This window comes from Pseudophryne corroboree, chromosome 1 (assembly GCF_028390025.1).
Source record: "Pseudophryne corroboree isolate aPseCor3 chromosome 1, aPseCor3.hap2, whole genome shotgun sequence".
Taxonomy (NCBI): domain Eukaryota; kingdom Metazoa; phylum Chordata; class Amphibia; order Anura; family Myobatrachidae; genus Pseudophryne; species Pseudophryne corroboree.
In genome coordinates this window covers 350,930,818-350,958,379 of record NC_086444.1, presented here as the reverse complement: position 1 = coordinate 350,958,379, position 27,562 = coordinate 350,930,818, and the positions used below count along the sequence as shown (strand labels likewise).

General features: G+C 42.9%; 1 protein-coding gene across 9 annotated transcripts in view; it reads right to left on the bottom strand.

Annotated features, from left to right (window-relative positions):
- Positions 1-27,562, bottom strand: part of ARVCF (ARVCF delta catenin family member) — a 1,509,311-nt gene that overhangs the window by 901,198 nt on the left and 580,551 nt on the right. Inside the window, exon 4 of one of the 9 annotated variants that reach the window (XM_063964731.1) lies at positions 2,946-3,037. The exons of the other annotated variants lie outside the window; for them this stretch is intronic. The gene's annotated coding sequence lies outside the window, so the exon portion shown is untranslated. The remainder of the gene's footprint in view (positions 1-2,945; positions 3,038-27,562) is intronic. 9 annotated transcript variants of the gene reach the window in all.

Here is a 27,562-nt window from a genome sequence, read left to right as displayed (position 1 = left end):
GTATTTTGGCAGGGGTTAAATGCATCCATATAGCCCAGGAGCTATATGTGATGCATTTTTTGCCATCCAAGGTGTTTATTATTGCGTCTCAGGGCGCTCCCCCCAGCGCCCTGCACCCTCAGTGACCGGAGTGTTAAGTGTGCTGAGAGCAATGGCGCACAGCTGCAGTGCTGTGCGCTACCTTGTTGAAGACAGGACGTCTTCTGCCGCCGATTTTCCGGACCTCTTCTGCCTTCTGGCTCTGTAAGGGGGCCGGCGGCGCGGCTCTGGGACCCATCCAAGCTGGGCCTGTGATCGTCCCTCTGGAGCTAATGTCTAGTAGCCTAAGAAGCCCAATCCACTCTGCACGCAGGTGAGTTCGCTTCTTCTCCCCTTAGTCCCTCGATGCAGTGAGCCTGTTGCCAGCAGGTCTCACTGAAAATAAAAAACCTAAACTAAAACTTTCACTAAGAAGCTCAGGAGAGCCCCTAGTGTGCACCCTTCTCGTTCGGGCACAGAGATCTAACAGAGGCTTGGAGGAGGGTCATAGGGGGAGGAGCCAGTGCACACCAGATAGTCCTAAAGCTTTCTTTAGATGTGCCCAGTCTCCTGCGGAGCCGCTATTCCCCATGGTCCTTACGGAGTCCCCAGCATCCACTTAGGACGTTAGAGAAATATTGTTACTATTTTTTACCTAAGAAACTGGGTTTGTTTTTACCTACATAGAATATCCCCCATCTTTTATTAATATTTTATTCTCCGGACCCTTTTGCCTTCTATTTCAGAATATAGCAGAGGGTTATAGGAAATGGAGTGCATTCACAGAAAGGAAAGGTTACCAGTGGAGTACCTCAGGGATCTGTACTTGGGTGAGTGCTTTTTCATATCAAGGCATGCAACAGGTTAGACACATCAAGGTAAAACAAATGTTTGAGGATCTAGGTAGACTAGAGAAATGGGCAAGAATTTGGCAACTACAGTATAATGTTTAAAAATTAAGAATCATGCACTTGGGTCTCAAAAACCCAAAGGCTAAATTTAGTATCAAGGGCATTATGTTGGAAACTACAGTGGAGGAAAGGGATTTATGAGTTACCATTTCAGATAACTTGAAGGCAGGTGTGCAATGTAACAAAGTTCGATTCTTGGATGCATAGGGAGAGGAAACAGTAGCAGGAAAAAATGATTAATAATGCCACTGTATAGGTAACTGGTACAGCCTCAACCACAATACTGTGTTCATTTCTGGAAGCCATATCTCCAGAAGTATATAAATACATTAGAGAATGTACAAAGAAGGCGGGGGCAGATTGGCCCATCGGGGTGGTCCCCACTCAGCCAGTCCCGTTGTCCTCTCAGTGGCCGCCTTTTACTCAATCCCTCTGCCAGCAGGCTGGATGCAGTGATCAAAGCTCAGCTACGAGCAGACAGGGCAGCTTCTGCGCATCCACAGAATCTCCATGTGCCCTGAAGTAAGATGGCTGAGGGAGGGCTGCTGAGCAAGCTCCTCCCAGTGTACTTTGTAGAGCTTGTGACTCTCTTCATTGCGCATGCGCCGAATAGAAACGCAAGGCTGTGCCAGGGAGGGACCATTCAGGAGCTGTCATCGTGTGCTGTCTGCATGCTTAAGATACCCATGAGAAGGAAATGCTTTTTATGAGGTAAGTTTCATCATTCACTGTTATCACCAATGTTTCTTTTTCTATTTATAAAGATCTCCACTTTAGAAGACTGTTCAGTAATAGTGCAGAGGGCCCCGAAGGACAGACAGACCACAGGAGCACAGATTACACGCTGCTGCTGTTGCTTCTTTGTATGTGTAGCAATTGGGCAAAACCATGTGCACTGTAGGTGGGGCATTTGTAACATGTGCAGAGAGAGTTAGATTTGGGCGGGGTGTGTTTAAACTGAAATCTAAATTGCAATGTAAAAATAAAGCAGCCAGTATTTACCCTGCACAGAAACAATATAACCCACCCAAATCTAAATCTCACGTTACATCTGCTCCACCAGTAGTGCAACATGGTTTTGCCTAATAGCTAACAAACCTGAATAACCCCCATAAACTATTATTTTGGGTGGGACCATTCCAAGATGGTCTGAGGTGGGGTAAGATGATATAAGGAAGACTGCTAGCTGCAGTCCACCTAGAATGTCTCCACCTATACAGTATCTCATTCTTAAATCATGCTTAGAACTCCACTCTCACCCAAAGTCTCTGACGATTCCTTGTAACTCTTTGAAGAATATGGGTGGTATAGAAATAGGAAGTGTCTGTAAGTTATATAACATTTTAAGAAAGATGTTCAGCTTAATAATGTTAACTCTACCTATCCATGACAATTTGTGCCACATTGAAGGTTTGATTCAGGAGGACAGACGCATTTGCGTTAGTAATATTGCTGACAAACTGAATCGCTCAGTGAGTACTGTTAACAACATCGTTCATGAGCAACTGGGGTACAGGAAAATGTGTTTACATCGGGTACCGAGCTACTCACAAGTGTTCACAAAACCAATAGGATTGGATTGTCTCTCGTACACCTGACGTGTTACCATGAGGAGGGAGTGCAATTCCTGCAGCGTATTGTTACAGACGATGAAATGTGGGTGCATCATGTGACACCGGAGACGAAGCAAACATCCAAAACATGGAAACAAAGACGTCAGGGCGACCGTGTTTTGGGGCCACGGCAGGGCGACCATGTTTTGGGGCCAAGGGAGAAACTGTGAATGCTAACTGCTATTGTGACACATTGAGCTGGTTGTGTATGGAAATTAGTTGAAAACAACCTGGGTTGCTGCGAACAGGAATTGTATTGCTGCAAGATAACGCCAGGCTACATCAGCCAACCACACACGTGAGCTGTTACGGCGCTAACCATTGGAAGGTACTGGACCATCATCCCTACAGCCCTAGCCTGGCACTGAGTGCTTTCCATCTCTTTGGAAAATTGAAGAAGTACCTGTGTGGAAGGTGATTTGCAACCAACTATGGAGTTCAGCAAGCCATCATGTCCTGGCTTCAGGCGCTTGACATTGATGTCTTCTATGATAGCTATAGATAGATAGATATTTTTATTGTCATTGTTAAAAAGAACAACAAAATTAAAATCTGGGACATTCTATGCCGGGATAGATGCCTTACTGTTAGAACAAATGCTTAGACAAGTATGGGGACAATGTGGAAAAAAAATCTGTACCAAGGCCATACTATTAATTATACATAAATGTGCGAGTTAAATAAATTTACACAATAAGAGGTCTCTCACTGTGGGGCAGATGTATTAACCTGGAGATGGCATAAAGAAGTGATAAACCAGTGATAAGTGCAAGGTGATACACGCACCAGCCAATCACCTCTTAACTGTTAATTTACATATTGGAGCTGATTGGCTGGTGCGTGTATCACCTTGCACATATCACTGGTTTATCACTTCCCTATGCCATCTCCAGGTTAATATGTGTGAGAATGATACATAGACTTCTGATTGTACATACCGTATCTTCTCTCACTCTATGAAAATGAAGCCTACAATTTTTTGCCCACATTCCCTGAGTGCTCTGTCAAACGGAATTAGGTGTTCTACCAATTTATTGCATACATTATTGTGCACATTTGTGATTTTGAGGTGTACAATATCTTCAAAAAGTCCCCTAAAGAACTCGCCTGACCAACCCTCAGCACTATATATTAATATCTGCATGATCATACTTACGGAAATATTTTGTAGCAGAGCGTAAATTAACATCATTTATATCTATAAGAACTGGGCTCATTTGGAGACACATTACAAAGGAGATATATCATTCTAGAGAACAAAAAAGTCATCCTGCATTGACACATTATTAAACCATCTGTCCTGTAAGTGTGCATTTGTTTACTTAATGCTGAAAACCAAGTGGTTATTTATTCATTGAGTGGATTTATTTCCCACTTCAATTACCTCCTACTAGACACTTCATGGTTTTAGCTCTGGTGAGCAGACAATACATTTGCAAATGAAGTGAATTTTGTACATCATAAAAAAATATTGAAAATAATATTTCACTGTTAAAAATAAAATATATATTTTTGTTTTTATTTCACAAAATGTTTTCAGTACTGTAACAAATGTATGAATTCTAACCACCAAATCAGAGGAACAGATCAATTTATGTTTTCATTATGAGGTTAATGATTAGCTTGCTATAAAATCATATATTTTACACAACCAGAATCCATATACAGGGGTATAACACTCACTTGCCAGGTCCCACTACAGGAAAACAAAAAAAAATGTGAATCTGCGCATGTTCAGATGATCAGAGATGGGGCCTCATTCAAGGCATCCCCTTATCTTCATTATACTCTATCAGGGATCACCGCAATTAAATGTGTGATCAGGCCCAGAACCACAACCTGTTCCACTGCCTAGTAAAGCAAGAGCTGTCTTTTTAATCATGTGACATGGGCAAAAAAAACGTGATATAGAGGAACACCCATTGTATAATTTTTAAAGTCAGAAACTAGCTTTAAGTTATGTCCCAAATATTTATATTACTCTATAAACAGACTCATCCCCTTGGGCCAGGTAGTGTGTACCTGCGACTGAGTGCTCCCGTGGGTGGTTAATGATATCTGCTGCAGGTTCGGTATGAAATCCCGATGGTCCTGCCCCCTACCCTAACCCTTGGGGGGGGGGGGGGGGCTAGGGTCAATCAGTGGGGGTGGTGACTAGGACTAACGCTCAAGGGGGGGGGCAGCTATTGCTAACCAGCCCCTTAATGCCTAACCCCACTTCTGCCTAACCTTAACCTACCCATCCCCCCTCCCCCCAACCGCCCCTAACCCAAACCCCGATACTCAGTGTTTCGGCGCCGGTCATATGACCGGGTGGTGTCGAGATTTCGGGGTCGGTCATATGATCGCCGGCATGCAGACCACCGGGATGTCGAATGCATCCCCGTGCTGCAACCAGAAGATATTATTAATGATGCCATATTAGATCGTGCTGACCACTGCATTGTGCAGTGTGTATAGGCGGCACAATATGTCGGCCGGCATATTGGTCAGGAACACATCACTCTGATATGTACTCAGCCTTAGAGATACTCTTTTTTTTCCTGGACTAGATGTAATCTAGCAGTCCAGTACGTTGAAAACTACAGGGTCATAGGTATATGTTTTTGCGAAAATATTTAGTGAGGGACATATCTTTTTTTCCTGTAAGACACTTGGAGATAAATGTACAGAATGAGCATGATGGTTATATATAAAGAATAAATAGTATCAACAGAGCTAGCCACCACCTCAGCAGTACTGATACCAATCATAAAATATGTGGACAAACAGAAGCAAAGCCTGTCCCTCACCACACAATTTACTTAATTTCATATTTCTTTCTAAATTTCTCAATAAGAAACTGTTGGCCTAAGGGTGCTGTGAAACAAATTCTGATACTTTAGGGAGCTGTGATTCAAAAAAGTTTAGGAACCACTGTGTTAAGTGTTTGACTATGTTACAAAGTTTAGTGTTCAAGTCCACTGAATGGGGTGCTGTACACTGTTTGTTTAAATACTGAGGGATTAAACTGGAAACTATTATTAAAAAGGTGCACATGTAAATTAATTACATATTGAAAACAAGTTGAGTGTCTGACTATAGTGTAGGAGGTGTGGTGTTCAAATCTCTTGGAGTGGTAATTTAGTACAGGGGGATTATGGGGGGATGTATCAAGACTTGTAAAGGGTGGAGAAATTGGCAAATGGTTAAATTCTCTAGCAATTAATCAGGTTATTTTATTTGGTATAGAAAGTAAGGAACTGTCCACAGACAGCTCTTTAAATTATGCCACTTTAGACCATCATACAGTACATGTTCCAAATACTGTATAGTTTGAGCATTCACCAGTGTTTTATTTAAATTTTCCAAGTTTATATTGTAGGGTCTTGGAATCACCCCATTCTCCTTAGGCTGCTACTCTGGATGCCCTTGGCGCCTCCTGCATATTGTTTTTGCTGTACTACTTGCTAAACTCTGTCAGGGGCAGTGACATTCTGGATTGCTTGCTTGGGGCATCTATAAAGGAAATAGTTAAGAAACAAAACACAATGAAGCAATTCTAGATTTAGTTTTCCAAAATGGAGACATACTGTAGGGCCCTATTGGTAGTTGCACACAAGTCCATCTTTGGACGATCCTTGTGATTTTCAGCAAGCTATGCTGTAAGCTATCGGAGCCTACATGCTCAACTTAGAACAATTACTGGCAATTCAGAGTTGTACAGATCTATCGTATATCCTCTAGTGGCTGAGTTGGCGTAGCTAGGCGGCATCATAGGATGAGTGAGCCTGGGGTGAGTTTTGGGTGTGTAGATAGAATGGTGAAGAAGTGATAGATGTTATACGTATGCAGAGCTTCTTCTGGTTGCAGACACCAAAGTCAGGAACACCAGATCCTTTTCATTATGGATAGGGCTGGTACAAATGATGATCGCTACTATCACAAGCGATCATTGTGATGTTGTTGCACAGATGCAGCCATCTCTAAATACAGGCATATATTGTCATGCACTGTTTTGTTTGTGTATCCGGAGTCTGAGATTGGACTGCAGCTGGTGCAGGAGTAGTAAATGAGTAGCTGGCAGGCCTGATATAATCCGCATGCGTGAACGAAAGGAATTAATGTATGAAGTGCTTGATGTAAACTGGTTACTGACCGATAGGTTGTGCTGGTGAGACACCCAGGACCATGATGCAGTAATGCTGGTAAGGATGCAGGATCAGAAGCGCAAGACAGAAGATTAACTGAGCTGGAACCGGATTGGTACTGTCGGAGTCAATGTTAGCTGAAGCTACCAGCAATGAATAGTAGAGCTAGAACAGTACATTAACCAGGCTGGAACTGGGTTAGTACTGTAGACCAGGAACTGGATCTGCTCTGTGAATGATGCCTGAAAACCTAGACTGGACTAGAACCGGAGAAGAATCTTGTACTGGAACTAGGACTGATAGACCATGCAACCAAAGGGAAGGATTACACAGATACTAGAACCAAACTGAAATGGATAATGCAGTTTATGGCAAAACTGCACTTGTAGGGACCGATACTGCGGTTTAAGGCAGAACAACACAGGAGCTCAGGAACCTTCACCTAGTGGGAACTGGGTTAGATATTTCACTGGCAACTTGGGAGTATCCGTGCACTAACTTTATACCCCAGGCTGTCATGGAATTGGCTAAACTGTGTCAGGTGGCTCAGACTGATCTGTGATTGGCTGGTCAGCGGTCAGCTGACCAGAACTGTCATGGCTATGCCCAGGACACGGGTGCTGATGTGGAATGTGGCTTAGTCGCTCCAGGAGACCGTTGGCAGTGGAGATAATGTGACCTGGGCACACTGGAGATGGCACAGACTGATGTCAGATGGTGCGGAAAGTCTGTTGTGGAGCCAGAACACCGAGCAGGGCATGCGGTGTGGAGACCAGGCTGATTTGTGAAAGATATTCACATTTATTTCTGAGCCTGGAAAGTGTCTGTATTTGTATCATGTGTGTCTGTAGGAGAGAAGGTTAGGTTTACTGCCCAACAGAGGCTTTAGTAAGGCTGCCTGTAGTAAAATAATATAGACATACCCAGTACAAACATACATAATTAGAAAAGGATAAAAATCATAAAACCTCACATAAATACAAATAAGCTAATCGAAATCACAATAAAACCTGCTAAAGCAGAAAGTATGATTATACAGTCATTACAAATAGTTATACAATGCTATTTAGATATATTAATGAAAGAAAAAAGACAAAAGAGGGCTAGCAATAACAAAATGTAAGGTATTGATATTTCGAAAACTATTTTTGCTCTGTAGCTATTGTATAAAATGTGAAAATTCCCCTAGAATTGAGGGGAAATATATACTAGTGATGAGCGGATTCAGTTTTACTCGGTTCTCAAAACGGCATCTTATTGGCTCACGGATGTCACGTGTTTTGGATAGCCAATAAGATGCCATTTTGAGAACCGAGTAAAACCGAATCCGCTCATCACTAAAATACCCTACTGTACTTACACCAATGTTCGCTAATGTTTTGGCAACAAGTCTGGCTTGGATTGCAGCTCTGCTCATTGTTCCATATCAAGTGTGGAATGTTTTTGGGAGACCAATGGCATATAACACATACAGAACAACTAATTTGGCAAAGTTGTTATCCGAAAACACCATCCTACCCTGTTTGTTGTTGCCGTGGATGCTAAAAAGCCTTTGCCAGAGTATGGTCATATGCCATGGAGAGGATATTGACTGTATAGATGTGTCCTCATTAGTGATGTGCACCGGAAATTTTTCGGGTTTTATGTTTTGGTTTTGGATTCGGTTCCGCGACCGTGTTTTGGATTCGGACGCGTTTTGGCAAAACCTCCCTGAAATTTTTTTGGCGGATTCGGGTGTTTTTTTACAAAAAACCCTCAAAAACAGCTTAAATCATAGAATTTGGGGGTAATTTTGATCCCATAGTATTATTAACCTCAATAACCATATTTTCCACTCATTTTCAGTCTATTCTGAACACCTCACAATATTATTTTTAGTCCTAAAATTTGCACCGAGGTCGCTGGATGACTAAGCTAAGCGACCCAAGTGGCCGACACAAACACCTGGCCCATCTAGGAGTGGCACTGCAATGTCAGACAGGATGGCACTTCAAAAAAATAGTCCCCAAACAGCACATGATGCAAAGAAAAAAAGAGGCGCAATGAGGTAGCTGTGTGACTAAGCTAAGCGACCCAAGTGGCCGACACAAACACCTGGCCCATCTAGGAGTGGCACTGCAGAGTCAGACAGGATGGCAGATTTAAAAAATAGTCCCCAAACAGCACATGATGCAAAGAAAAAAAGAGGCGCAATGAGGTAGCTGTGTGACTAAGCTAAGCGACCCAAGTGGCCGACAAACACCTGGCCCATCTAGGAGTGGCACTGCAGAGTCAGACAGGATGGCAGATTTAAAAAATAGTCCCCAAACAGCACATGATGCAAAGAAAAAAAGAGGCGCAATGAGGTAGCTGTGTGATTAAGCTAAGCGACCCAAGTGGCCGACACAAACACCTGGCCCATCTAGGAGTGGCACTGCAGTGTCAGACAGGATGGCAGATTTAAAAAATAGTCCCCAAACAGCACATGATGCAAAGAAAAAAAGAGGTGAAAGATGGAAGCTGTGTGACAAAGCTAAGCAACACAAGTGGCCGACACAAACACCTGGCCCATCTAGGAGTGGCACTGCAGTGTCAGACAGGATGGCAGATTAAAAAAATAGTTCCCAAACAGCACATGATGCAAAGAAAAAAAAGAGGTGCAAGATGGAAGCTGTGTGACTAAGCTAAGCGACACAAGTGGCCGACATAAACACCTGGCCCATCTAGGAGTGGCACTGCAGTGTCAGACAGGATGGCACTTCAAAAAAATAGTCCCCAAACAGCACATGATGCAAAGAAAAAAAAGAGGCGCAATGATGTAGCTGTGTGACTAAGCTAAGCGACACAAGTGGCCGACACAAACACCTGGCCCATCTAGGAGTGGCACTGCAGTGTCAGACAGGATGGCACTTCCAAAAATAGTCCCCAAACAGCACATGATGCAAAGAAAAATGAAAGAAAAAAGAGGTGCAGGCATCGCTACCGACACAATTGGACTCTCCTTGGGGATTTGTGATTTAGAAGAACGCACAGTTCTTTGCTGTGCTTTTGCCATCTAAACTCTTTTAAGTTTTCTAGCAGGAGGATGAGTGCTTCCATCCTCATGTGAAGCTGAACCACTAGCCTTGAACATAGGCCAGGCCCTCAGCCTTTTCTTGCCACTCCGTGTCGTAAATGGCACATTGGCAAGTTTACACTTCTCCTCAGACGATTTTGATTTAGATTTTTGGGTCATTTTAATGAGCTTTATTTTTTTTTATTTTACATGCTCTCTACTATGACATTGGGCATCGGCCTTGGCAGACGACGTTGATGGCATTTCATCGTTTCGGCCATGACTAGTGGCAGCAGCTTCAGCACGAGGTGGAAGTGGATCTTGATCTTTCCCTATTTTATCCTCCACATTTTTGTTCTCCATTTTTTAATGTGTGGAATTATATGCCAGTAATATATCAATAGCAATGGCCTACTACTATATATACTGCGCATAACTGAAATGCACCACAGGTATGGATGGATAGTATACTTGACGACACAGAGGTAGGTAGAGCAGTGGCCTACTATACCGTACTGCTATATATTATATACTAGTGGTCAGCAAACTGTGCAAAACTGAAATGCACCACAGGTATGGATGGATAGTATACTTGACGACACAGAGGTAGGTAGAGCAGTGGCCTACTGTACCGTACTGCTATATAGTATATACTGGTGGTCAGCAAACTGTGCAAAACTGAAATGCACCACAGGTATGGATGGATAGTATACTTGACGACACAGAGGTAGGTAGAGCAGTGGCCTACTGTACCGTACTGCTATATAGTATATACTGGTGGTCAGCAAACTGTGCAAAACTGAAATGCACCACAGGTATGGATGGATAGTATACTTGACGACACAGAGGTAGGTAGAGCAGTGGACTACTGTACCGTACTGCTATATATATAGTTATACTGGTGGTCAGCAAAATTCTGCACTGTCCTACTATATACTACAATGCAGCACAGATATGGAGCGTTTTTCAGGCAGAGAACGTATAATACTGGTGGTCACTGGTCAGCAAAACTCTGCACTGTCCTCCTACTATATAATACTGCTGGTCCCCAGTCCCCACAATAAAGCAATTAGCACACTGAGCACAGATATTTGCAGCACACTGAGCACAGTCAGATATGGAGTGTTTTTCAGGCAGAGAACGTAGATATTTGCACTTGCAGCACACTGAGCACAGATATTTGCAGCACACTGAGCACAGATATTTGCAGCACAATTTGCAGCCCACTGAACATAGAAACCGAGAGGACGCCAGCCACATCCTCTCACGATCATCTCCAATGCACGAGTGAAAAATGGCGGCGACGCGCGGCTCCTTATATAGAATACGAATCTCGCGAGAATCCGACCCGGGATGATGACGTTCTGGCGCGCTCGGGTTAACCGAGCAAGGCGGGGGGATCAGAGTCTGCCTCGGACCCGTGTAAAATGGGTGAAGTTCGGGGGGGTTCGGATCCTGAGGATCCGAACCCGCTCATCACTAGTCCTCATACACCTAGCATCTATATGCCCGGGCTGAGTGAGGTGCTCCTAGAGAAGTAGCATAATGTATATACACTTTGTGTTGTAAATGCATTGGTGATGCAGCCAAAAGTCACTTAAAATGTACTAGAGATTGCATTAACCACACAGGAATTGGTTTCATACACATACAACAGAACTTGGCAGGAAAAAACCAAGGCCACTCAGATCGAGCCCTTTATACACAATTCAGACTGTCGCACACAGATGTACAAATGTCACACATCAAATAAATCAGTGTAAGCTAGCATTGTAGTTACATCACTCCCATTTGTGATAATTAGACACAAATTTTTGTGTGAGAAAAGTGCTGGCCAACAGCCGTGTCGCCCAGGACCTGGTGTGCCAAGTGGGGCTATTTGGTGTGAATAAAGCCGTAGTGTAAAGGGACACATCTGTATTAAGGGGCTAATTCAGGATGGATCGCAAAGAGCGAATAGACCAGAATTTTTACGATTACGCGCGGGTACATGCGCAGCGCCCATCCTGCGCATGTGCCTGCATTTACCACGGGCGCACACCAGAAAATGCGAATGCCTTTGCCTGTCAATCAGGCAGAGGCGTTCGCGCAAGGGGGGGGGGGGGGTTGGGGGGGCGGCGGCAATGCTCCATTTCCAAGGTGGAGATGGCGCGCAAGGGGGCAAGGCTGAAAAACGGGGCCGCAGTGGCTCAAACAGGGGCTTGGCGTGGGCGTGTTTGGGGTGGCTGCGCGACGTCATATGCAGCTGCTTCGTCCTCAGAAATGGCTGCGGGCGCAGCCAGGCTGGGCCGGCTGGAGGCTACCCCATTTTTAGCGATCGCGCTAAAATTGTGATGCCACCGCAATTTCAGCGTGGTTAAAAGGGGGTGGGGGGCGGCGGTTAGCAAGCAGGGCGAGTCAAAGGATTGCAGCATGCGATCCAAAGGATTGCAAATTCTGCTACTTACTTAGCAATCCTTACTGAATCAGGTCCAAAGTTTTGAAGCTGATTTTCTTCAAGGAAATTTGGCCTACAGGAAACCCATGATGTGTTCTATATCAATGGCTTTTTCAGCTCTTCCATTCCAGATTTATAGGGCTAGTATCATTGCAAGAATTGAGGTTGGGCATTGCAGTCACAAAATTGCTGTATACTGTATGTTGACAATGTCCTTTACATCTCAGCCATTACAGTTCCTCAATCTCTTATCCAAAGATAACTGAGGGGCAGATTTATTAAGCTCGGTGAAGTGATAAATTGGAAAGTGATAAAGGACCAGCCAGTCAGCTCCTAACTGTCATTTTTTAAACCCAGCCTATGACATGGAAGTTAGGATCTGATTGGCTGGTCCTTTATAACCTTCCACTTTATCACTTTACCAAGCTAAATAAATCTGCCCCTGTATACTAAGCTTTATAGAATTATATGGAAACCTCATTGTTAGTAAGAGGATCCAATCAATTAGTGGAAGGCTCCTATTGCTTTTGGATACCTTCCCAGTGATAGGGGGGCTTCTCTGTCAGAAGCAAGCTCCCTTCTGCGTGGGGAACACTAAAACAGCAAGACCGAAAAAACAGAAGAGAAATTCAAAGCAAAAGACAACAGTGAAAGAGGAAAACGAGAAATAAAAACAGTGAAAGAAATTAAGAAATAAATACACTGACTATTATTCAGGTACGTTTATGTTCAGTATTTTAATATATCATTTCGTATTTCTTTTAAACTTATAGATTTTTTTTAAACAACTTAAATTAAACTTCTTTAAATCAATAATGATTTTTTTTTCTCTAGGTACTTATTAATTCAACAGACATTATTGCCACTTCATCCACTTGAATCACTGTTTTTAAATCTTTTGCATGAGGGAATCTTAATTTGAACCATAACAGGTGTTGAAATGTAAGAAGCTGAGCAGTAGTGAGCTTTGGTGTCTGTATAATTAACAAGTATTTTCCATAATAATAATCCTTCCGTTTCGGTAACAATATCTAATGATGATGCTGATACAGCAGCAGGGAGTGCCACCTCTATTCTTGATAAAGAGGATCCCCAAACAGGGGCTATTATCAGCAATAACCCTTTTAATAGTATTTTCTCTGGAAAACGGCCTTAGTACCTTTGATAAATCAGCCCGTGTGTTCTATATCTAAGACTTCCTTTTAAGGATATGTCTATGTTCATGGGTCAGTGTCACGTCTCAGCCTGTGATAAGAGTATGCTAGCCATTATTTGTTAGGCCCAGTGGCTATACTTTACAATACAGTGCATAGGGCATTAAGGGGTATGTACTTTATCACCTTCTCGCTTGGCACATGTATTAGTACATGGACTTAGGGGTCTATTTACTAAGCCTTGGATGGAAATAAAGTGCATTGAGATAAAGGAACAGCCAACCAACTCCTAACTGCCATGTTACAGGCTGTGTTTTTGAGAAATGACAGCTAGGCGCTCATTGGCTGGTACTTAATCTCTATGCACTTTATCTCCATCCAAGGCTTAGTAAATAGACCCCTTAGTTCCTTTTAATCAGGACTTAGCACATATTTTAATGATACATAGTTTGATCAGCTGCCCATTACTGAGGCTATGTCACTCACTGGAAGTGGACATCAGTGATTATCATTAATGGAACCTCAGAAAAGAGTACAGCAATAAAACCGATTTTTATGTTTATTTTTTTTTAAAGCAGTTTTTACTAAAATGTACTTAGAAAAACTTAGGCAAATTAGTATTGTGCAATCTTTTGCCCTCCATTTGCAGTGGAACTACAGGCCACCACAGGTCTTTTTTTAACCTTTTTGAACCTTATTTCTTTGCAGTGATATTCATATGCCAATCCCAAGCATGTTTAAATTGCTCTACTTTCTTAGCCTCTACCACTTCTGAAGGGAGCCATTCCACTTACCCACTACTCTTTCTGTGAATTAATTTTCCCTTAAATTTCCCCTGAATCTACCTCTCTCCAGTTTCAGTGTATGTCCTCGAGGTTCTCTTCCTTTTTAGAATTTTCCGCTCCTATACTTTGTTAAAACCCTTGGGATATATGAAAGTTTCTATCATGTCTCCCCTTTTCCCTTCTGTGCTCCAAACTATACATATTAAGATCTTTTGGTCTTTCCGGGTAAGTTTTGTGATGTTTTGTATGCTCTCTAATGTATTTATATCCTTCTGGAGATATGGGCCGGGATGTAATGCGGTGCAAGTTTGTAGGCAAATTCCAACTCGCACCTTCTTGCACTTTGAGAAGGTGCGAGTTGGCGGCGCAACTCGCAAATGTAATGAAGTGCGAGTTTTTCATAAACAAAACTCTGTCTGCATGCAAGGTCTGGCGAAATAACAGACCAGAAACCTAGTGGTTAAACAATGTAATGTGAGTTTCATTACATTGTACAAGTTTGACAGAAGCATGCACAGATCAGTGAAATCCGTGCATGCTTCTGTCTGGAAAAGTAAAGAAAAAGTTAGAAATAGTAGACCGTGAGGTTAATTGAGGTCACTCTTGTGTGCTTTTCCTGATTGACAGGCCAGGAGCGCACAACCAATCAGGAGAGCACTAGGACGTGACGCTCCCTGATTGGCTGGCGGGTCCCCTAATGAGAGGAGTCACAAAGGGTCTCGACATTCGGGGAAAAAAGGACCCATGTGTAAACATAGATCCCCTTTAGTAGCGTGGTTTGGGTTTTTGAGTTTTATTTTCTTTTAACCCTGTGGATGCCTACATGGACCGAAGAGGACCGATCTACACAGGAATAGGTGAGTATAAAAATTTATTTCACAGGTACCCTAATGGATTATACTAGACAAGGGGACCGAGGGGCTCCGTGGGACCCTAGGTAAGTATGTGTGAGTGTGTAAGTGTGCCTGTATGTGTAAATAAACCTTTACTATCACAGTGTGCGAGTCTTGTTTTTTGGGGGTATTTCTTTTGTTGTGTGACTACAGGTACCAATGGGCCATTTAATTCCCCACATGCTGGTACCCACATGCTAGTTCTCCAAGTACCAGCATGCAGAGGAGGCTTGCTAGGACTTGTAGTTCCACAGCAAAAGAGAATATTCTTACTTTACACTTTTATGGCTATCAGCCCACAGACGGTGGGGACAGCCTCGGGCTTCATCCCTGGCCCTTGGGTGCCTGAAGGGGGGGTGACCCCTTTTTTTAAGGGGTCCCCACTCCCCCAGGTAACCCTGGCCAGGGGTGACTAGTTGGGGTGTGTGATGCTGCGGTCGCAGGGACCTATATATACAGTGTCCCCATGACTGCGGCATCACCTCTCTGGCTAGTGGAGCCTGGTGCTGGTTTTAAAAATACGGTGAAACCCCACTCAATTCTTTTGTCACCCGTATTTTTGGAACCAGGACTGGTCCAAGAGCCCGGTGCTGGTTGTTTAAATACGGTAAAACCCCAGTCAATTTTTATCCCATATTTTTGCAACCAGGACTGGCTCACAAAGCCCAGGGCTGGTTATTCTTTTGGGCGGGACCTGCATGTCGTTTTTTTTTTCAAATTTTTAACTATTTCTTTACAGAAGCATGGCCCTCATTCCGAGTTGATCGGTCGCAAGGCGAATTTAGCAGAGTTACACACGCTAAGCCGCCGCCTACTGGGAGTGTATCTTAGCATCTTAAAATTGCGACCGATGTATTCGCAATATTGCGATCACAAACTACTTAGCAGTTTTAGAGTAGCTCCACACTTACTCTGCCTGTGCGATCAGTTCTGTGCTTGTCGTTCCTGGTTTGACGTCACAAACACACCCAGCGTTCGCCCAACCACTCCCCCGTTTCTCCGGCCACTCCTGCGTTTTTTCCGGAAACGGTAGCGTTTTCATCCACACGCCCATAAAACGCCGTGTTTCCGCCCAGTAACACCCATTTCCTGTCAATCACATTACGATCGCCGGAGCGATGAAAAAGCCGTGAGTAAAAATACTTTCTTCATAGCAAAGATACTTGGCGCAGTCGCAGTGCGAATATTGCGCATGCGCACTAAGCGGAAATTCACTGCGATGCGATGAAAAATACCGAGCGAACGACTCGGAATGAGGGCCCATGTACGGGTCTCACTGATCTGTGCATACTTCTGTCAAACTCACCAGCCAGAACCTGGTCTATTTTTAGACTAGCTTTTGGTAATGTTTTTTGTGCGAGCTACAAACTCGCATTACATTACATTGCCAGAGATCTATCTGTTGTATTGGAAAACATCTGGATGTGAGTTGTCATGTGCGAGTTTGTAGTAGGGTCTGAAATGTGCGAGTTTACTAACATCCGCAATTCCATTACATTGGTCGAGTTTTCAAAACGAACGAGTTTAGCGCTAAACTTGCACTCCAAAGCATTTGGCCCATGGTCTCCAGAACTGGACACAATATTCTGGACACAGTATTACAGTTGAGGCCGTACCAATAACCTATACAATGGCATTATTACTTCATTTTTCCTGCTACTGATTCCTCTCCCTATGCAACTTAGCATCTGACTTGCCTTTCTCGTTGCTTTGTTGAATTGCTTCCTTGCCTTTAAGTCACCAGAAATAGTGACGTCTAAATCCCTTTCCTCCTTGGTAGTTTCCATTATAGTACCCTTGATACTGTATTTAGCATTTTACATTTTTGAGACCCAATTGCATGATTTTGAATTTTTTTATTTTTTTTGGCATTGAACTATGTTTGCCACGTTCTTGACCATTCCTTAAGTCTACCTAGATCATCAATTATTTGTTTTACCCCACCTGGTGTGTCTACCCTGTTACATATCTGTGTGTCATCTGCAAAAAAGGCATACTTTCTCTTCAATACTATTTGCAATGTCACCGACATTAAAGTGTACTGGTCCAAGTACAGATCCCTGGGTACTCTACTGGTACCATTTCCCTCCACAGAATGCACTCCATTTACTACAACTGCCTGTTTCCTATCCTGCAACCAGGTTCTTATCCATTTAACTGTTTTATAATCCAATCCCATGCTTTTGAGTATATTTAGCAGACTGTGATGTGGGTTAATTTAAAATGCCTTTCTAAAGTCTAGATATGCTACATCTACGACCACCCCTTGATCTATTATTTTAATCACGGAGTTAAAAAAAATAAAAAAGATTTGTTTGGCATGATCTCCCACCAATAGATCCATGCTGGTTGGGATACTGTTTGATTTAAGATATTTTACAACTATTTATTTTAATAGTGTTTCCATTACTTTCCCTACTACTGGTGTAAGGCATACTGATCTGTAGTTACATGCTTCTTCTTTGCCTCCACTTTTGTGCATTGGTACTACATTCGCTCTTTTCTATCCCTCTGGAATTGCTCCTGTAGCTAGAGACTGGTTATATAATTCTGTTACTTGTGCTACCAGAGCATCTTTAAGTTCTTTTAGTATCCTTCGATGTATCCCATCTGGCCCCACTGATTTATCCACTTTCAGTTTTGAGAGTTCTGTTAGGACCGTCACCTCTGTAAATATACTTTTATCTACCTTATTTTTATTAATGTCCTTGCAACTTAACTGTGGCCCCTTCACCACTCTTTCAATAGTGAATACTGAGCAAATATAATTATTTAGATGATCTGCTATTGCCTTGTCTCCCTCTACCAAATTCCCACTCTCTGTCTTAAGTCTTACTACAACTTTGATTTTCTCTTTTCACTTCTATACTTAAAACAGTTATTCCCCCTTTATCGACTGACTAGGCCATTTTCTTCTCAGCTTCAGCCTTTGCATGCCTGCTCACCTTCTAAGCCTCCTTTCGTCTGGCAATATACGCCTCTTTGTCGTTATTATTTTGAGCCTGCTTATATTTACTAAAGGGTGTATTTTTTGCTTTCACACTAGTTGATACCTCTTTTGCGAACCGCACTAGTTACATTTTCCTGGTGCTTTCCTAACCCTTTTTAAAAGGAAGGTCTGCTACTTTTAGGATTGCACTTCCTAGTTTTTCCCACCTCTCCTGCAGTCCTGTAAAGTTACTCCAAACTGCTAATGAATCGCTTAAACATCTCCCCATTATTGCAAAGTCAACCTTCCTAAAATCCAACACCTTTGTTTCTGTATGACAGGAGTTCGACCGTCTTTGGGGGGTCATTCTGATTCGATCGCTCGCTGCAGTTTCTCGCAGCGCAGCGATCGGGTCGGAACTGCGCATGCGCCTGAGGCGGTCGCTGGGCGGGAGGGGGCTGGACGGCGGCGTTAAGCCGCCATTTAGGGGGCGCGGACCGGCCAACGCAGGCGTGGCCGGACCGTTGGGGGGCGGGCCTCGGTGGCTGCGTGACGTCACACTCAGCCGATGCGGGGCGGGGAGAGACGAGTAGCTCCCGGCCAGCAAGCTAAAGCAGCGCTGGTTGGGAGCTACTCTTGAAGTGCAAAGGCATCGCCGCTATGCGATGCCTTTGCACGTCTGCGGGGGGAGGGGGGGGGGACACTGACATGCGGGGCGGACTAGCCCTGTGCTGGGCGACCCCCCGCATGTCAGTGTGAATGATCGTAGCTGTGCTAAATTTAGCACAGCTACGATCAACTCGGATGACCCCCTTTATACTAAACAATACTGCTTGATGGTTGCTGGATCCTAGGTTCTCACCCACAGTCTGATATCCTGTCACCATTTGTGAGTATTAAATCTAATATTGCCGCTTTACGAGTGGGCTTAAGAGATGCTCCCTGCAAGGCATTTCAAAATTTGCCACTTGCAGATGAACTTGCAAACATCAGGTGCCTCTTTAGGCTTATACTTCCACAAAACTGGACAAGAACAGTTTGTAGAATAACGCTGTTTTACGAGAATCAGCATTTTTGGCAATGCATGCACATAATACAATACTGTATGAAGTCTGTGCACTTACGTAAACAGTATGTCAAATTACCTTTTACAGTATGTGTATAGCACTGTTCTTCTAGAATTTTCTGAGCAGTCTATGAGATACATTAAAGTTTAATATATCCAAGTAAAGAAAAAAAAATTGTACAAGTTTAGGCTGGGTTTGGTTGTATGACTCCTTTTGTCATTTTTAGGAAAAGTCATAAAATATACATTAATGTACCATCATACTAAATATTGGGTTTCCTAAACAATGATCATTCTCCAAACACAAATAATGACACACCATTAGATTATAGCAATATCATTTTATGACAGTATAAACAATGGCTATTAAGATATATACAAGTAAGAACAAACTATATAATAAACTACGTATTTATATCCTATATATGACAAAACTGATTTTACTGGCAAGCAGAAACATTGCAGAACAGTAAGTTCTATTGTGCGCTCATGCAACTTAACTCTTAAGCTGGGTACACATTAGAACGATGGACAATCAGGCCAACGGTTAGGGCAACTTCCCTTTGTCCCGAAAGAACCCCGGTTGCCCGTACACATTATACGATTTACTGAACTACAGTATGTTGTTCTGCCCTTCATTAATATACACAAAAGGAAAACAGAAAAATATTCCCAGCGCCAACCAGGTACCTAGCAATTAAATCTACAGTTCTATCGCTGCTTTCAACAGATAAGAGGTACTCATCCCCTATATATAGCCAAAGTAAAAAAGAAAGAAATTTTGAAAGCGCTGACACACTGTATAATATGTATAAAGAATTACTTTTATTTATTTGTATTCTTTTAATAGTATATAGTAAAAAGCAAAAATATATATATATATATATATCTCAATTAAAAAGCTCTATATCAATAAAATTCACAGTCACCCTCTCCGTATATATCACATATAGGTATCTCACCCCTTCCTCTGATCTCCAGTGACTGCTCCAATTTTATGTTATTTTAATAGCTTTCTATTTATATCAAAGCAGTCTCTGCAGAGCAGAAAAAATAGTTACTCCCCTATAATTTGCAACAAAATATATCTTATTTATTTATACATTTAAAAGGCAATTCTTAATACTCTAAAATAGCATGGCAATGTCCACATTCAAATAGTTTCTGTTGAATAATCACTAGAACATTATCTTCAGTCCGTTTTTAATTGGACTTAATTGATGGACTCGACTGGAATACGTTGCAGTTCACAGTGATAAATTATTTTCCTTTCCACAGTGTGTTTTGTTAGGATCTTAAAGTCCTTTTATTCCATTATGGGAAACAGTTATTTGCACCATTAGTGCTAGGTTATCTACATAGCCATGTAACTATTTAGATGAATAAATTCACTTTACCCCGTTTGTCGTCTATGGACAATTGAACAGGTCAGTTCGCTCCCGGCTCTGGTAGCTGAATTTCCTTTCCGTGAGCCTTATCCGGAGACTCTGATCCTTTCCACACAGGCTTGTAGGGGACTTGTAAAACAGAGAGGATCCGTGTAACTGCTGCTGATAGTCACATACGCGTTTCTCCGCCTCCTATCACCCTCGGCGGCTTCCTCAGTTAGTAAATAGGACTGCTAAATAGGAATACTAACTGAGGAAGCCGCCGAGGGTGATAGGAGGCGGAGAAACGCGTATGTGACTATCAGCAGCAGTTACACGGATCCTCTCTGTTTCTACAAGTCCCCTACAAGCCTGTGTGGAAAGGATCAGAGTCTCCGGATAAGGCTCACGGAAAGGAAATTCAGCTACCAGAGCCGGGAGCGAACTGACCTGTTCAATTGTCCACAGACGACAAATGGGGTAAAGTGAATTTATTAATCTAAATAGTTACATGGCCATGTAGATAACCTAGCACTAATGGTGCAAATAACTGTTTCCCATAATGGAATAAAAGGACTTTAAGATCCTAACAAAACACACTGTGGAAAGGAAAATAATTTATCACTGTGAACTGCAACGTATTCCAGTCGAGTCCATCAATTAAGTCCAATTAAAAACGGACTGAAGATAATGTTCTAGTGATTATTCAACAGAAACTATTTGAATGTGGACATTGCCATGCTATTTTAGAGTATTAAGAATTGCCTCTTAAATGTATAAATAAATAAGATATATTTTGTTGCAAATTATAGGGGAGTAACTATTTTTTCTGCTCTGCAGAGACTGCTTTGATATAAACAGAAAGCTATTAAAATAACATAAAATTGGAGCAGTCACTGGAGATCAGAGGAAGGGGTGAGATACCTATATGTGATATATACGGAGAGGGTGACTGTGAATTTTATTGATATAGAGCTTTTTAATTGAGATATATATATATATATTTTTGCTTTTTACTATATACTATTAAAAGAATACAAATAAATAAAAGTAATTCTTTATACATATTATACAGTGTGTCAGCGCTTTCAAAATTTCCTTCATTAATATGCTCAGCACCACATCTGATATTGTTTGATAAACCGTGTAGCATGGTCCATGAGATAACCTGGTATGTGGTTCACGGGAACACGCAATAGTGCATACACATTAGATGAAGAGACAGGGAAACAACAGGTGTACCTTGTTCAGGCACTACACAGGGCTGTGTTTCCACAGCAGCTGTCAGTAAATAGGAATTAGTCACGCCCCAAAGAATAGATAATAAAACACACACAATGATAACACTAAATGGTGAAAATAATAAAAAATAGATGGAATGTAATCTGAAAATAGCTTAATAAACAAATATAAAAATATATACACAATACCTGTGTGGTAAAAATCAGCATTAAACATTCACCATAGCAATTGCAGTGTTAAAAATCCATTAGTCTGTAAGTGAATATATAGGATATGCGCCATATTCCTCTCATAGAGGGATAGAAACTCAAATATTGTCCTGTCCATGATAGTGGTGTAGAAATCTTGGCGCCCAGTCCAGTGATATCTCTTGGGGGCCCCTCAGATTTTACATGATATATATATATATATATATATATATATACATTGTCCAGGTGCCCCCACAATGCATTGGATAGGAAACAGGTAAGTGCGGCACTCAAATTGAACTACGCTAACTGCCTCTGTCTTCATTTACTGGACTCCATGAGTCCCGCACTTACCTGTTTCTTATATATATATATATATACTGTCAAAGTCGAAAAATATTGCAATACACACATCACGTACAAACTACACACAGATAGCCTCCGTGCGTGTACTTGTTCTGCTGTGCGTGCGCATATTCGCAATTTGCGTATGGTCGCTCCCGCGGTCCTGCGCATTAGCGCGTGGTATGTGTATTTATGGTAGAGTTTGTGAACGCACGAAAAAGTCATCAAAAAACATTACATATTTAATCCAAATAGTGCACAATGTACACATAGTCTCCCTGCACCACACCAGCAAGTTACAACAGTTTAAATGGTATAAGAACAAAGAGATTCACCTTTACAGGATAGGAGGGGACAGAACAAGGTTATAAGGTGGTGTTTGGTATCCAGCTGTAGGGTATTTTAAGGGCAATATTCCGGTGTTGGTTTGCAGAAGATCGCACGCTCCTGCGAATAGTTATGCGCAGGAGTAGAATATAAATATAAACTGTATTCACTGTACATTTGGTATGCGGCGGGAACCCACAGGAGACCACCCACAAGTGCATCTGAAACAGACATCGCCCACCTATTCAAACCAACCTATGACCTCTCCTGTACTGTAAATGACCATCCCTGTGTCCAATGGACAAAGAGATTACAGTATCCATTGTGTTAAGTTTTGGAAGATTGTATAAAAGAGCCAGCTGCATGCCTGGTCACACACAGACTCTAAAGGTCATCTACCCTGATGACTGAGGACCAGACTGGGAAGCGCAGGCGAAAACAAACAAGTATCTACCATTGATTGTAGCCATTATTCTATTATATTGTTTATATTGTTACCCCCTGCAAGTAAAGAACCGTTGGTGGGTTAGACCCCAACCTAGTTTTGATTTACAATTGGTGTCGTGTTCCATTTCCTTGCTAAGGTTTAAAGTGTATTTATAGCCACTCGGGCTGCTGCATTGTGCTAACAGCGTATAGGCCTGTGTACGCAAACTGTGTAGTCCCTACGCCCTTTCGGCGAACATACACAGAGTGCGTACACTGTGCGACCTTTGTGTACGTAAGGGTTGTGAATAATATAAAGGTGAAAGGTTAATTACTGCGGCCGCAGCGGCTCAATATTAAAGTGTATCAAGTGTGTTTAAGGTATATGCTTTTTAGTCCTGTAAGTAAACCAGCGTTTACAATTGGGGACATCATCTGGTTTTCACATGCTCACAGCCTAACAGTTCATAGCAGACTAAATCTATCAGCAAAGGGCGGGAAGTTATCCTAAGTAACCTTTTCCTGGTCGATGGATATGCTGAAAACCCTATTTGTGTGCTGTTAGATTGCGTCTGCTCTGTCTGGTCTGCAGAGGTGCTGGTAGAACCCGTAAAACAGGAAAAAAGCTATTTAAAAATATGTGAATTTTTTTTTTGCCGCCAAACACAAAGGGCACCCATACTTTGCATACCCTCTCACATTGTTGCCGCAAGACTCAGATTGCCAGATTCATTTAGATCTGTGTGAAATCGGATACATTTGTTGCTATATAGTTAAAACTGAAATAACAGTATTTTAAGGAAGTAAGTGTAAAGACACAAACGCAGGTCTGCATAAAAGGTTACACAGAACAAGCGGTTGTGCTTGTGGGTTGTGTGATTTGTTTTATTGCGTACGCACATTGGTACACGTGGTACGGAACGTGAGGACAGCGTACAAAAACGTGCACGTGACGCAAGGCCGCACACGTGCCATAGAGGTACGCATGGTTGCGTAATTACGCAAGCTTGCATAGGGTTGTGTGCGCATAATAAAACCACACAATAGTTTGTTCAGATAAAAGGTGGGACAGTAGCCATGCTACAATAGCACATAACTACCCGGTTTCTAAAGCAGATTAGTATAAAACTTTTGTTTAAACTGTATTGCCTCTGGGGGTAAAGCTGACAATCAGAACGAGTGAAAATTTTCAGTACAGAAAAACAAAGCGTATTTGAGTGAGTGAAAGCGGAGTGAGTGGAGCTGAACCCAGGAACTGAAGTGGTCTAAGTGGCTGGAGTGGTAACACTGGGTTAGTAGAGGCCCGGTGGCATAGGGTTCGCTACATTGCGTGATTAGAACTAAGTGGTCTAAGTGATCTGAAGTGGTCTAAGTGTCCCAAACAACTAAGTGATCTGGAGTGGTCTAGGTCAGGTGGTCTACAGCAATCCTAGGGCATATAGATAACTAGTATCTATAGGCTGTGCGATTGCATCACGTCCGTTTGTTCTACACATAACAAAGTGATACCATTGTGTCATATGCGCTGTGGAAAAGCATACGCAGACGTGATTGTATAGACAAAGCGGTTTTTCTTTGATAACGTTGGGAAATCTCCCTGGTGGGCTTCTACTGGAAAGGGTGAAGGATAGTTATCTAATTTCTCTGTTTTTCACCATACAAACAATTCCAGTTAAAGATACCGAAAAGGAATTTTTCGCTGCCTCTCAGGAAAATATTCAACAGAACCTCCACCGAAAGAAATTACTGTAAGGTCTGATAGGAGCCCTAAGTTGGGTACATCGCCTTCGCTATCGACAGTGTATGGTAGTACCGGCCAACGTGGGCGAGAGTGGGTGGAAGCGCTCAGAGATACTTCCACCGTCTACTTTTTTTTTTTAATAAACTTTTTATTGCGACATCACAGATATCACATTACATAATAAAGTATACAGAAATTGTAAAGTACAATAATATGAAGAGTTTGTAGCTGGAGTTGTACAACAAATTCACATACATCAAACTGCAGAGACTTTTGCATTAGAAGGGAGTAATCGTTTAACACAGTGATTGTATTATACATCGTTGACGTAACCATAAGGGGAGCCGTCACAACTGTCCACTCCTAAACCAAAGATATAGGTTGGTCTTGCACAGCCAATCTAGTCAGGTACCACGTAGTGTTCTTGAGGCTGTTATGAATGTGTAGCCGTGTAGTGAGGGGCAGAGTGGAGATAGATTCCCAGAGAGTAAAAAAACTGTCTACTTGTTTACCTCTATCAACAATAGCCTCCACCCAGTCCATCCTGAATATATGGTGTAGTTTACTCAAAAATAATGGTATCTGTGGTGGTGTACTATCTATCCACCCCTATAGAATCGTTTTTTTCCCGGCCGCACTAAGGGCTATCAGTAGTTTTTTACATTCCAATGGCATGCGGAGGGTGGGATCAATGATACCCAAAACTGCCCATTCCGGGGTAAAGGGCACGTAGGTTATTAAATTACCCTCCACATATCTCCTAATGAGATGCCAAAAATATTGTACAATTGGCCATGCCCACAAACAGTGATATGTGTCAGCCTCACTCTGGTGGCATCTTGGGCAAGAGTGTGTTTCCGACGTTCCCATATGGTATCGTCGTAACGGGGATAGATAAGTGTTATGATACACATTAAGAAATAATTCAGTGTACATGCTTGCTGGGAGGACCTTCCGGGAGAATAGTAGTGCTTTTTCCATTGTTGTTATGGTCAGTCCAGGAAAGTGGGCCAACCATTTGGACATGCCACCTGTCACAGTAGCGTGGTCTAATATTGTCCTCAAAAAAGTATAATGTATGCATATGGCCTTGTGACTCGGTACAGGGGGCATTAAGAGACTATCTAGAAGGTTAGTCCAGTCCCCCTCCGCAAAATGTGAAAGAACATGCCTAACGTAAAATTGTGTTTGCAAAAATGGAAGGGGGGACGAAACGACCACAGCATATCTCATTGAAACCTCTGAGAAGGTGGTCCTCCACAGATACCAATGACCGAATTGATACTATACCAGCCTCCCTCCATGTTGTGAAGGGATGGGCAGCCATGCCGTCCAAGAACTCTGGGTTTTTAAGTAAGGGCAAGTGTAAGGAGTAGTACTGATTCAATTTCGCATTATGGCGCAGTATGTGCCACATTTTCCTAGTAGACCACAAAAGTGGGTTAGACCTAACATGGTCCGGTATCTCCCAATCATGTTGGTGAAGAAAACATGTCAGACCCACATCTGCTAAAAAGTTCTGTTTGAGGGATGTGTTCGTATAAACAGAGCTATTTTGCAGCCAATCTCTCAAGTGTCTCAGAAGTGCAGCGTGATTGTAAACTACTATATCTGGAAAGTTGATACCCCCATTGGACTTAGGTTGAGCTAGTTTACGCAAAGCAATACGCGCCCGGCCTCCCTTCCATATAAAGCAGGGGTGGGGAACCTCCGGCCCGCGGGCCGTATAAGGCCCGCAAAGCCAACTGATCCGGCCCGGCCAACCGCTGCTGTGTGTGACAGGGGAGGAGAGCGCAGTGTGCGCCTCTCCTGTCCCTTTGTGCTCAGTCCGGCTGTGGCGGCGTGTGTCATCTGCAGGGAGGAGAGCGCAGCTATGTCCACTGTCCAGCGGCGGCGTGTAGAATCTCAAACCAGCCGCCGGTTCGTGAGCCAATCAGAGCTCGCGGACCGGCAGCCACTCAGGAGCCGCGCTGCCGGTCTACGGGTTCTGATTGGCTTACGAACTGGCGGCTGTTTTGAGATCCTACATGCCGCCCCTGGACAGTGGACATAGCTGCGCTCTCCTCCCTGCAGATGACACACGCCGCCGCGGCCGGACTGGGCACAAAGGGGCAGGAGAGGCGCACTCTGCGCTCTCCTCCCCTGTCACACACAGCAGCACAAAGGGGCAGGAGAAGGCCAGCAGCAGCGGTGAGCGGGGCGGGGGCATACTGTATCTGGCACTGTGGGGGCATACTATATCTTGCACTGTGGGGACGTGTGTATCTGGCACTGTGGTGGCATATCTGTATCTGGCACTGTGGTGGCATATCTGTATCTGGCACTGTGGTGGCATATCTGTATCTGGCGGTGCACTACTGGCGGCATATGTGTATCTGGCACTGTGGCAGCATATGTGTATCTGACGGTGCACTACTGGCGGCATATGTGTATCTGGCACTGTAGTGGCATATGTGTATCTGGCAGTGCACTACTGGGGGCATATCTACTGGGGCATAACTACTAGGGGCAGGCTAATTTTAAGTTTATAATTTTTGTATGGCCCCCGAAGGATTTTGTAATGTCTAAATGGCCCTTGGTAGATAAAAGGTTCCCCACCCCTGATATAAAGGTTCTGATGAGTTTGTTGATTGTTTGTACGTCCTGTTTAGTCAGCAGTATGGGAAGTGTTTGTAGTGGATATAATATGCGTGGTATAGCCACCATTTTCAGCAGGTTAGCCCTGCCCAGATATGACAATGGAAGACGTTCCCATCTCTTAACATCATCAGTTAGAGTGTGTATGGCCTTGCTTACGTTGATTTTGTATAGTTCAGACATATAGCGTTGCACCATAATACCCAGATATATAATATATGTGGACACCCAGTGTAAGGGAAAATGTGAGGTCCAACTCGGACATGTCACATTGCCATACAACAATAATGCTTTAGATTTATCCATATTGATACTAAAA